The following is a 10,662-nucleotide window of genomic DNA, read 5'->3' as shown; positions in this document are numbered from 1 at the left end:
CTTTCCATTTCTTGCATTAATCCTCTCAGCCTGCAGAGTTATCATTATCATTCAAATAAAATGATAACAAACCCAGCCATCTGCTTAAAAAGCTCAGGCTGGTCATAAATCCTCCGGGTCCTTTAGATTTAAAAGAGGGAAAAATGCTTCGAAGCAAAGAGGCTCTTATGCAATGCCAGCCCCCTCCCTGGGAGTGCTGCAACCTTTAATCACCTACGGAGGGGGAGATGCACCGAGGCCGGGGAGCCCCGTGTCAATATTATTCCTCTTACATAACATCCTGCTTTATTTGTTGATTAAATGGCTTTTTTTTTTTTTTTAAACTGAACTTGTCCCTCAGATGCCAAAAGAGCTTAGCGGTGAATTGCACCCCTCTCCAGAAGAAAAGCAAACCCCTCCCACAAGCAAAACCAAAACACCATCCCAGAATGAGATTTGCTATCTAAAAACAAACAATCGTTCATAACAAACAATCCAGCAGAGAAGGTACAGCAAGCAGCGGGCACCTTGCTGACCCAGAAACTTGGAGCTAGCCTGACAGGACAGAAAGACGGAGCTCCCCCTCTCTCCCACAGACCTGCATCATGCACTGCATATTTTCTTTACCCTCCTGCAGGGAAAATGTTTTATTGATAAGGCTTGTGATTACCCCCCCAGGGCAGAGTGAGGTTTGAAGCTGGTCAGCTTGACATCATGTCTAGACAGTCTCGTTCGTTGGCAAGCGCTCAGCGCACCTGAGAACAGACCAGTGAGTCCAAAAACATGCGAAACGGGGCAGGAGGAACCTTTAGGGGCATGGTGGGCACAATAAGGAGGCTGCACGGAGATGCTCACACGTGTGCGTACCACAATAAATCCTCTTGCATGGGTCTACGCACAGCTCTGTCCAGGGACCTGGCTTTGCACAGTTTGGCATCATTACAGCACCGTCCATGTTTCCTGCAAGCAGCCACGCAAGCACAGCCGTGCACGCAGCAACAAAGCCGCCCTTGGTGCATCTGCACCCCCGTAGTGCCCCCCCATCTCCCTGCGTCCCCACGGCGGTGACCTGCAGGGGTGACAGTGCGTGCTGTGCGGTGACACCACATGGCACCTTCAGCTCTCTGCCTGTTGCATCGGTAGCTGGACCACTAGGGAAATCCTGCAGTTTACAACCTGCTGCTTGAAGACAAACAAATTCAGAACCAGTTTTCCTTCAAACCCAGCAGCTCTGGATTAGCTTCCCAAAGCTGGAAGGGGAAGGCACCATATCTGCCTTCCAGTGAAGGTCACAGTCCCTTTTACAGCAGATCCCTGGGCTCTCGGTGTACACACTTGCATGCAAACAACCACATATTTGCACAGGAGAACCTCCATCCCCTGCCCTGCCCTCTGCCAGGGTGGGTACCCCCAGGAGCAGCAGCGCCTGCTCCATCAGCCCAGCACACGGGTCTCCGTTCCATCTCTAGTAGCTGGCATTGATGTGCCAAAGGAAAGGGTGGAGATCTTGAGATTCCCCCCCAGGGACAGCCAGGCACAACGATTGCCCTTGTCATCTTTTAGGCACTCATGATAAAGCTGCTGTCTGCAGCCCAAGCCCCTGCCAACGGAATTGTCTAGGGCAACCAACGCCCACGGGGCCCAATCCCTTTTGTACTCTTCCTCTTTGAACTGGGTAGAAAGCATCTCAGTGAAAAGCTCTGGTATTTTTAGGCTGGAGCAGAGCTGCCTGAATGGCTCATGGCTGGTTCCCCTTGGGAATGGGGGCTCCAGAAGGCAGGGAGGAACAGGCACGGTCACAGCACGCTGTTTTGCAGCCGTCCTCAGCTGCCTGGGTACCGCAGAGAGCCTGCGGGCAGTTTATTCCAGAAATAACACAGACCTGAAGGAACTCTACATATAGGAGGAGTTGTTCAGAGCCACCTTTGCTGTGAAGCGGGACCGAAGACCTGAGGATGGCTTCCCTCTGGTCCTGGTTAGCAGCTGGCTGAGTCAGCCGGACATCCATCACACAGCGAAATGCGATAATTGTCTTGATCTGAGCTCCCCAAACCTGCCAACTGTGGCCGATGCCCACTGTTAGCAAATCCGACCCTCATTATCCGCTCTCCACCCTCGTCTTTGCAAGGCGCCGAGCACTGCAGCGCACAATTAAGCACCCGCCATCGAGTTGCTTCTGGGCCGATTTGTCATCGCCAGCGTTTGTTTGGGAACGTTTGTTGGGAAGCACATGGTGGCAGGGTTAGTGGATGTTGTTGAGGTTTCTCCTCTTGCGCCTGGGGGCCGGAGAGCTTTGTGCATTTCTCAGTACGTTAAACTCAATTAAAAAAAAAAAAATTAAAAAAACAACATCAGGATAACTTAAAGCAGATGTGGACACAACAAGCCTAAGACCCTTCTGAGCACAAACACGGCCATTTCCTTGCAATTCCAAAAGGCTTTTCTGGCAAGCCTCCCCTCCATGTCCTACATTCTTTCATTCCAAGGAAGACAAACAATTCAGGCTGGAGCAGCAAGGCACGTTTTTCAAATAAACAGGTTCCGTCAAACAATTTTTGCCTTTGTGTCACCCCAAAACATGCATTCCTCTCTTAAAGGATCTTCCAGGTTGATCTCGATGAGAACTTGTGTCCCACCTTTCATTCCAGGAGTTCAAAGCGCTGCGTTCAGCCCGTGTGAGCCTCTCACATCAAAGTCTTTTCACCTCCGTATTCAAACAGAGTCTCTTCACGACCTGAGATTACAGAGACGCTCTGTGGCATTTGTGGGTGCTAAAGCCAGGAGTCCAGTGGAGCCTTTCACTGCTGGAAGAGGAACACGGTTGGGACGTGGAGGGGACTAATTGCTGGTGACTGGGGCCAATCCTCTGAGAAGCAGGTTGCTTGTTTCTGCTCATCACCACCAGGTCTGCATTTCTTCAGAACAGGTAAACCCTATTTTACCTTACAGGTCTTTCAATGGCTCAAACTGGGACACTTTTGGACAGAAGTACAGTCTGTAAAGCATTACTTGATTCTCTTGTTACCTTGATTTCATCTCTGTCATTTTTCCGTGTGTCCCTCAGGCTGCTGCCTTGACCAAAGTTACTCTTTCCTTCCCTCCAGCTTCTCAGTTTCATGTTCACTCTTCCAGCTGCTTTTCACTCTGGCTTTGACTTCTCTGACTAATTCCTGGACTCTGCTCCAGCCCTGCTCCTGAGCTCTCTGTAGCTCCGCATTGCTCCACCTGTCTCCTGATGGGGAAAAACAGTGCCAAGCCTGGGAGGATTTTATTATTTCCAAGCTTCTTTTTTTTCACAAAATGTTTTCCATATTCTCCTCCGTGAGAAAGAAGAGAGGTTGTCTCTGAAGAACATAAGGAGATGGATGGACACAATTCCAAAATCTACACCTTCCACATACAAGGAAAAAAATCCGAGGCAGACGAAGCTTATAGCTCGAGCATTCTACCCAGGGAAAGCAGTCAGTACTGGCAAGTTCCGTTTCAAACCAAGATCGCTCGGAAATGCACTGAGCTGCTCTGTGTGGGCAACATGACGGATTTCTTATGCCTTCCAGCTGAATGGCATTTGGATTAATAAAATAGATCATAAATAATAAATATTAGATGTACTAAATGTAAGAGGAGATAGTAAATAATAAATAGCAGATAATAAAATGGATTGTTTCACATCAAATAAATAAAGAGGAATTAAAACAAAGCAGGAGTGCCTTCTGCAAGGTGGGCACAGAGGAACGGCCTGACAACAAACAGGGGGTCAGCCCACAGGTGAACACTTTCAGTCCTTACTGCTTCCTCCCCTGGTACCACAGCTTCATCACTGGTTTCGAAGCTGGACTAAGCAGGGTGCTGCTCACACAGTGGGACAGACGTGAGGGTTGATGTGACTGGAGCCTAGTGACTCCAGTGGAAGGGGTGAAGCTAGAGAAATGACCCTTCACAGCCCACCTCTTACACAAGGTGAGTTGTTGCACCCCCTAAGAACTGAAATTTCTGCTTCACCCTCCTAATAGGATTTTGATATTCCTCATGAGCTTAACATGGGAAAATATGTACAAAAAAAATAAATTGATCATTCCAAATCATGATGATGAAAAATCTTTAAATCTCCCAAATCCCTTTAAGTCCCTTTACAGGATTCTGTATTTCTCACAGTAAGTTCCTTCAGTTAATTCTGCCACTGAGTTAAGGTACCCGGAGGAGAAATAAAAAAGCTGTGCTTGAAAAATATTTTTCTTTGACTGCTGGACTTCATAGGACCTGAAAAACCAAGGGCCAAGCACCCCACATCAAGGACAGCTGCATAAACTTCCTGAGCACAAGAAATTAATCATAATAAAAAGGCTTTTAAGCTTTTTTTAATACAGTTAGGTACCAAAGATAAAACAGTTATTTCCCAGAATTGTTCCTGTTTGGCATGGCTCCTGATTGCTTAGATGAAAAACTTTTATTATTGAGCTTTTCATAACCTCTACCCTTAAAATCTGGGGAATGTCTTACATGGAAAATACAGAACACTCTAAAATTGCAAACATTCCTGCCTTTTGCATTCCCTCACACCAATATTCCTTTCTCCTCTTCTGCAAGTCACCCCAGGGCCGTGCAGGCAGCAGGGTCTGAAAGCTGCTTCCAAGCTGACTTTTGGCTAGCAGGAACGATTCTGAAAGTTGGATGAGACTGAACCCAGCAAAGTAAATTCCTATGTGAGCCTATTCATATTTGCCTCTGCTTGCATAAGATGGTAAATGGTGCTTAAGGGTTTCAGGCTTTTCCCGTATTGACCGATATTTCGGAGACCCCTGCTTACAGTGGTCGAAAGCTGTTTGCTGCCAGTACTGGGTATGTGTTGCTCTCTAGATGGTTCCATAACACAAATCCATGGCTCCACTCTGCTTCGTGAACCGATAGGAAAGGAAAGCTCAGCGCCTATGGTCTGGAGCCAGCTCCACGTTGTGACGTAGGAATGACAGCCTAAACCTGAGCAGACCCGTGTCCACCCACAGACCGGGCTCCAACTGAAGCTGGTGCACAGGAGGTGGGAGGAGGCGGAGGAGAAATGCCCTCTTGCTGCCTACATACAGCGCGAACACAAACACTGCCGCTGCTTCACACCTCTGGTCACCCTGAATCTTCAAGCAACGGGGACAGGAAACTAAACTGGAAGTCAGGCAGAAGCACGTCCTACCCCGTTCAGGCTGGGGCGCAGGGGACGGGCAGCACAGCTGGGACCTCATCAGATGCCACTGGAGCGACGTCACGGCAGCTGGTCCTGAGGCAGGAGGGACAGGGAAAGCCGGCTCCATCCCCATCTGCCAGAGCTGCGTCCAGCCGCTGTAATTGCATTAGCATCACTTCATCACGCACAAACACTGCTTCTAACGGCTAGCTCTTCCCATGGAAAGCTCTTCCCATAGAAAGCTCTTCCCATAGGCTATGTGGGCAGAAAATAAATTTTAGGGACACACTTGATCTGTAATGGCCTTTAACATCAAAACCAAATATAAAGCTATTAAGTGCAAGAGAGGAAACTGATATTTGGGGCTGGAGGAAGAATTGCAGCTCAGTTCTACAGGGCATTCACTCAGAGGAGCAGTCCCTTTGAAATTATCATGAAAATCTGAAGGCTTTTCAGCAATTTCCGCTAAATCCTTCAGGCTTGGGCAAGCAGAGAGGTTAATTTGGTTTCAAGCACTAGGGATTAAAAGCAGAACAGATATTCCTGATTAATTCCCTCTTTGGTCGCTCTTGTTTTGGAATAAAAACGCCAAACTGAACCAGTGCAACCCATCCCCAACCTGGTTGCAGTTCATGCAGTCAGTCTGTCTTTTCCAGCCAACAGTGTTCATAGAGATGGTTGGGAATAGTCGGGAATTGCTTCACAGGCAGTCAACCCTCTACTAGGTCAGGGAAAACACTTGAAATGTGGTATATTTACTAGATGAGACTCAGATATCAATTATATCATTAACAAGCTCAGGATAATTCTGTTTTCTTCCACGAGCCAACTTTTGATCTAACCCAGTGTAACCATGATAAGAATCTGACCAGTGACTTTAGAGGAAGTTTTTCCAAGAACTGGAGGAAAAAGCATTATCAGACCTTCATCAATGATTCAAGGGGAGTCATTTGCACAGGAAAGGGTGACAGGACTGACCCTTCATTTCCACATAATTAGTTTAATAATGAGTGATTTGGAAAGAAAATTTCAGAGAAGGGAAAGCATTGAAGGTCTTGAGTTGCTGGTAATTTATTTTTTTTTAGCTAGAATTTGTGTGTTTCATCTGTTATAACAAGCAATTAAATGTTTTAGGAACTTTTTCTGCTGCTGATGTAAATCAGTGAGAAACCCAAACACTGCCCCAGTCAGGAGACCAGAAGTGCAGAGATACCTTGAATGTCGAAGAGCCAGCCGCAGGGAGCGTCAGAGCATAGCCAAGGACGGCCAAAGCTGGAGGTGAGATCTCAATAAACTACCTGTGAGTCCAGGGGACACTCTGGGGACTACATTTGGAAATATCTAGAAACTGGCCACTGGCTGCAGAGCTCCCAGAGGCAGCATTGCCTCCGCACCCGCCTTCTGCTCAGGAGTAAAGCCTGCGCAGGCTATGAGCAAATCTGTGTTTCTATAAATCATTTCCCCCTGCAGACTACAGCCACTTCCAAAAGGGAGCATGGCAACTCTGTGAATGCTTATGGCAACACGCCAGGGCAGGCTAAGACAGAAAGGGAAATTCTCTAGGACGGAATACCTGGTCCTGTAGCAACTCATTCCAACAAACTCCAGCAAAACATCTCCCTCCTGCTGCCCTGCAGGCAGAACTTTCGCCTTCCAAATTCACCTCCCCTCTCACCGCTCTCTATCGCCAGGCCAGAACCATGTCTTGCACAAACAGAGCTCTGAGAGACTAATCCTAAAAAGTACCTTTATAAATCTCTGTGTAGGGGGTGAAGAAAGGAGGATTTAACAACTTGACTGAAAAAAAAAAGGGAGCAGCACTAAGGGAATTTTTAAAAGCTGGAAGTTTTAGCCCAAAGCACCTTTCAAGTTTCTGCTGTCACTCCCCGATCAGCTTGCTGCCATGTCCCGCAAGATTTTGGGATTGTTACTAATATACATCAACAGATCTCTCAGATCAGGCAGATTAGACTAATGGGTAGATCAAACAATTTGAAAAAAAAAAATTGGGATCTTTGGGCAGTAGACACCATCTAAACCTCAGTCACTGTTATTTTCTGCTCGTGAAGCAGGGCAGGGTACACAGAACAGGGCAAGAGGGGGCCCGTCACCAGGCTGCAAACGGACAGAGATGCCAAGCTATAAATATGCTGATATATTTTTACATTTGTTGTGGCAAAGTCAGGATGGTCGTTGTGATGCTGGGACGTTGCTGGGGCTGTTTTCTAATTATAATTAGATTCTGTTACTTTTCCAGTGTCATTATCAGAGACACAGTCATGTGTGCTTGCTTCTGAATGCTACTGGCCCTACTAATTATTCTGGGCACGAGGGAACTCCACGGGCAGAGGGGAAATAATTCCAGTCCCAGGAGCGCCTCCTTCTGCTGTCAGGTGGTGGGTACCGGTCTCTGTGGGATATCGCCGTGGTCCACAGCAGGGACATGCCCGAAGATGCTGTGGCTGATTTTCCGATGGCTGCCCCCCTCCAGCAGCACACCTCAGAGGGTGCGGGTGGTCTCTCCGCAGGTGCCATGCCCTTGCTGCTTGCCCTTCCGTGCTCGTGTCCTCAAGTCTGGAGGCTTTTTTTGCACCTGTGGATTCAGAGGAGGGTTTGAAAGCAAATGTACTGGAACATTTTCAGAATCCAAAAATAAACGACACCTGTCATTATAAAGTGACTTGCTGAAGCAGCCACGCTAGAGTCTCCCTGCCTCGTCGAAGCGCCTGATGCTGAAAGGGCTTTTTGTTGGTGCTTGTGGTACCCTTGCTCCACATTCCACAAGTGGCACGACCGGAACCTTCCCAAACAAACTGCAAGGAGCCGTGCCGAGGAAAACCTGGACCCTGGGCTTTGTGGGCGAAGCTGATGTGCAGGAAGATTCCAGCTGAAAGCACTAGAGGACTTACCGGAGCAGCTCCTCACCTACAAATCCACAGGAAAGTGGAATTAAATGATTGGACTTGACAGCTAGGGAGAAGTACACTGTCTATATTTAATCTTCCTTGTAGGATAACACAGCCAAAGCAAGGGCAGGAAACAGCCTATCATGCTAATACTGCAGGATTTGTTGGGGTTTTTTTTAATTGTATGCTACCAAGGGCATTTCTGACATGAAGCAAATAGTAGGAAGAAAATAGAGATGGTTCTGTACAAATGTACGAACACTCTCAGAAGCCTTGGCCATACAGCCCCGGGCACTGCTCCTCCTGATCAGGTTTGATGGATGCTCAGGTACCTCGGTGTGCTCTTCACCTCCTGGACACCAAGCCAGGAGATTCCAGATGCTGCGCCTGAGCCGTGCCCAGGATGCCTCCCACACTGGTCAATGGCCTCTGCGACTGAAACGTGAAGACTTGTGGTCCATCAGACCCTGCAAACTTCACTGTGTTCAGGGATGCATCTTTGGGGCTGATGCATTCCTGTATGTTTGTGTGGGAATTAATTGTTGGAGCCCCAGAGGGAAAAAGCCTTCAAGACCATCCATGGTATCGCTTTTCTCAGCCGCAGGGTATTCTTTACGTGGTCTCTCTGTGTGTCAGAGTAAGGACTGACTGAGCTGACTCTTTCATTCAAACCTCCATCAGAAGTATTGATGGTTTTCCCTAGTTACACTGGCTTTATGCCCACAAAAAAAGGTACTGGTGCCCAGTGTATGTCTTCCTTTGCTCAGCATCAAGCCCTGAGTTCTATTTTCTTTTTTATCACAGAATCATTAAGGTTGGAAAAGACCTCAAGGATCATCAAGTCCAACCATCAACCCACACCACCTAACTCACTAAACCATGTCCCTAGGCCTGATGATGATTCCTTTCAAACATTTGCAGATTGTTTTGAAGTCACCTCTAGAGCTCGGCCACGTATCCTTAGCTCCACTAACCTTCTTTTATTTCGCTGCTACGCCACGAGGCAAGATGCTCCCATCAAATAACCCTTCACCTTCCTCGCCCGCTCTGACCATCACCCACCCTCAGTCCCAGGGACCAGCAGCCCACGGTGCTCCCCAGGCGGGTGCGGGCCAGGGCGATGGAGGAGAGCATGTCACCCCACTTTACAGATCGGAAATCTGGGGAGACAAGCCAAAAGAATCCTTTTTTTTTTTGCTTTTAAGAACAGTATATTCATCCTCTAAAACAGGAAAGCTAATTGACTGGCTGCTCTGACAGTATTTTCTCTTGGGAAAAGAAGTTGCACTTCTTCAGCATTCAGAACTTTGCAATCCTGGTGCCAAATGCATTTTTCTGAATTAATATTGGTGAAATGAAAAGGTTTTTTTTCTCTGCTTCAGTCTTTTCTCCCAGGATAAATCTTTTTGGAATTTGCTTTATATATTGTGCTTTTGAATGTTCTTTTAAATGTTAAAAAATGACTGTGTGAGAATGTCGCCTTCTCATTAGCAAAATTTACTACATATTTTCTTCCATTGTTGCGAGTACAGTTCCAGCAGTGTTAACAATGGGAACCCTAGAGCAAATGGTCTGGCACCAGCACTTGTCAGCTAACTACGGCTGGTCAAAAATGTGTTTGAAAAGTGGTTTTGTGTTTTTTAAATGGGCTTGTATTGAGTGAGCATTTCCAAATGAATTTTTAATATTTAAAAAAATCAATTTTTTAGTTATATTTTAATAGATATTGGGGGTTTTGTGCTTTTTTTGGGAGACCCATGGTGGTGAGTAAGGGAAAGTAGGTACCCCACTACCTGCTCTTCTCTTGACTGGGGGTGGGGGGGGAAGTTGACAGAACAGGAGGGTATGATTTTCTTAATCAGAATGAAATTATGCAGTTCTTTTTTAATTCAAAATTTCTAACAAAATGAAAAAAAAACCATAAACCTTCTGACATCTTTAAAGAATTTATTCTAGTGTATATCTCTTCCCTTTGTAACACCCACCAGTGTCAATACAACATACCCCATCATGACAACTGGGTGCAAGCAAGTTTGCAAATTTCCACAAGGATTTCAACGTTACGGGTGAAGAGATCTCAGCTAGATGCAGCAATGGTAGGAAATGTTCAAACAGTGTTTCTAGCACTGGTGGGAAGCGGAGCAGCAAAGCTGTTTGGCAAAAGCTCTGCAGAATTCAGAATGGTCCCCTCTGATACTAAAACTTGGTAATCTACAAAAGCTGCTTCCATTCATTGGAAACGACTGCGACTTTTTTCCCTTTTGCAATCACTTAGATCTCCTTTGTTACCGCAAATCTTTGCTGTAACTAAAACACAGCAAAAGCACACACTCTGAAATCGTTCAGCTGTGCCTTTCTATAGCCATGGAAACAGAGTTTCGCATGCTCAGGGCAAGGCAAGGTGGATTTGTTGGGGTTTTTTTTTTCCTTGCAATCTGTCACTAAATCCATTTGCTTCTCGTGAATATACAAATCAAGATCCTGGAACGGAGGCATTTTTATTTCAGCTCAGACCAAAGGTCACATCTGGGCATGACCTGAACTTGACCAGCCCTCCTCAGTGGATGGTTTTTTATACGGTTCTCATAATGAATTTAAGTC

This window comes from Pterocles gutturalis, unplaced genomic scaffold (genome assembly GCF_000699245.1).
Source record: "Pterocles gutturalis isolate BGI_N339 unplaced genomic scaffold, ASM69924v1 scaffold6732, whole genome shotgun sequence".
In the NCBI taxonomy this organism is placed as follows: domain Eukaryota; kingdom Metazoa; phylum Chordata; class Aves; order Pterocliformes; family Pteroclidae; genus Pterocles; species Pterocles gutturalis.
The sequence above is the reverse complement of the archived record's forward strand: the minus strand, read 5'-3'. Positions refer to the sequence as shown.